Source organism: Pogona vitticeps, chromosome 2, assembly GCF_051106095.1.
Source record: "Pogona vitticeps strain Pit_001003342236 chromosome 2, PviZW2.1, whole genome shotgun sequence".
NCBI lineage: Eukaryota > Metazoa > Chordata > Lepidosauria > Squamata > Agamidae > Pogona > Pogona vitticeps.
The window spans coordinates 253,275,295-253,277,697 of NC_135784.1; the positions used below are offsets into that span (position 1 = coordinate 253,275,295).

The 2,403-nt window shown below is 39.7% G+C and overlaps 1 long non-coding RNA gene across 1 annotated transcript; it reads left to right on the forward strand.

Annotated features, from left to right (window-relative positions):
• Positions 1-1,359: 1,359 nt before the first annotated feature.
• On the forward strand, positions 1,360-2,158 carry LOC144586996 (uncharacterized). Its single transcript, XR_013542116.1, has 2 exons — positions 1,360-1,925; positions 1,960-2,158. It is a non-coding gene; the product is annotated as an uncharacterized LOC144586996 (long non-coding RNA).
• The last annotated feature ends 245 nt before the right edge of the window (positions 2,159-2,403 follow it).

The following is a 2,403-nucleotide window of genomic DNA, read 5'->3' on the forward strand; positions in this document are numbered from 1 at the left end:
TGCCTAACTTGCAGATTGTACTGTATTACTAGCCAGACCAATACAAAATCCCATAGACTTTGCTACAGAAGTTAAAATGCCTCATAAGGAAAATGTGATTATCTCCATTGTTTTGCTACCCTAGCAAAATAAGTACTTTTTGTTCCTGGCTTCCTGAAAGTAGCAAACTCCATTCACGAACAATGTGTTTTGCTAGTCTTGCAGAGCCAGTAGACCTTTAATGTATACTCTGTTTCTACCAAATTTCAAACTACCAAATCCCCCCCCCTCCCTGTTTAGGTGGGTGTAGGCATGTCTCACTTGTACATTATCTTTGTGGCTCAATAGTCCAGACTAGCAATCTTGACAGAGGAATTTGTAAATGAACTACCGCGCTGAGAATCTGCCTAGCCAGCCAGACCAGTTATTATCGTGATTAGTGATCTGGGAGTTAGAGTCCAAAACAGAGGCTGCCAGGGTCAGCAAAGAATGGGTACATTTGTCTATAATTAATAAGGGCCAGACTAAGAGCCCTATTCAAGTTTTCAAAAGAATCTTTACTGTACCCACTTCCCATTGTTGCTATCCATTTATGGAGAGTGACATTCTGAAGATACAGTACCCTCCTTTACTGTCCTCTTCAGACTACACATGGAAAACAAAAATGGGGGTGGGTGGGGGTGGACAGAATTAACACATTGCCCCTTTTCATGCATATAGATAAACCCTTTCCTGAACAGCTGGACACAAAAGTTGGTGCATGGCTTTTCGTCTGTTTTGTTTTTAAAAGTTCTAAATGACAAGTGCCTGGAATTTGGGGACATTGTTTACAGCTCTTCAGTTGACCATGTTGTAGAATGCCTTCATCAAGTGTTAATAACTTTGGTTGGCTTCATGGCCATATTTATACTCTGCTCCCCTGTAGTAGGCTGGGCCAGACCTATAAATATCTGGAAAAGGCTATTTCCTTTTTTGGGGGGAATGGAAATACCCAGAAAGCTACTTCCAGTTTTAATTTCTGGGTTTTAGGAGGTTGCCGGAGTTGTGGAAAACCCTCCAGTCCCTCTGAAGCAAAAGCTGCCACTCCTGGAGGTCCCTAAGTGCTGAAATAACAATTTCCCTTCCACATATCTCCCCACTGAGGACACAAGAGAAGCTTGTGTTACCACCAACATTCTCCCAAAGCTGCACTTTGCTCACCACTTACCTAGATCATAGGTCTAGTTCTATGTAAATTCTGTAACACAATGTAATTCTTGGGGACTGAAATGTCCCATCCAGATGAATGAGGATGGTATTAGAAAGCAGAGGATACTTAGATGCAAGGATCTAGAGAAGAAGAGAAAAAGGGAATCACAACATACGGGGAAGTGTGTTTGCCACAGTTTTGTTTTTTGTTTTAAACATTTTATTAGTTTTCCGGTCTATCTACATTGTTTTGTGCTTATCAGACATCGTGTTAAATATTTTGCTTACAATTATTTGTTTTTTACATCTCAGTGTTTTCCTGGTTGTCCCCCCCAATTCCAAACATCTTTCAAGCATTCAAACCATTCACATACAGATTTTAGTACACAATATGACCACTATCATAATATTACTCTCATATTATATAAAATTCTTCTAATAATTCTTCTATTAACAGTCTTCTAGTAACATTTTTATTAAAGGTGGTTCCAGATCCATAACACAGCTTTATATCTAATTTAGTTTACCTAAAATAAAAAATCACCATATTACATCTTTACTCTAATTAGGCCTCCCTTATTTCAATTTAATTCTCCTTTTTAATATACAGAATATACCCTTTTACAAATCCAAATGGTGAATATAAACCTGTTTTCAGTATTAAGAGGCCCTTCCTTGTTTTCCCTTTTTTCGTCTTTCTAGGTAATTCCCTCTCTAATTTCTTTCTCATTTAATATTACTGTGTTTTCAAGTTTTCTGTCATCCCTCATGTCCTCTGAAGCCATTTTATAGGTCTGATCTATGCCCACCAACTCTCTATGCACCCAGTCCATCCTCAGTGAGTCCTCCAGGCAGCTTCTGGTTAATTTTGCTGTCTTTTTCCCCTTGTCCCTCCCTGGCAGTCCTCCCTGATCCAAGACCGGTGCCTCTCTTGGAACAATTTCCTCAAGCTGCTGTTTTAATTGGGATGCCTCATCTGAGATATTCCCATCTCCTTCCTTGCCGTTCCCTGCTGCCGGCAGACCACAATCCATCTGATGTTGGTTATCTAATTTTGCTTCTTCATAGTGAGATTTCACGGTGTCCAATATTCTTTCAAGTGCAAGTTTTATTCCATTCCAGAATTCTCCTTGTTGTGCCATCGCAATATTGTAATATTGTATCCACGGCTGATGGCCTTAAAAGTCCACTTTAGGGTTAATTTCCCAGCCAAGCTCAGAGGAAGTCAAAAGGGAA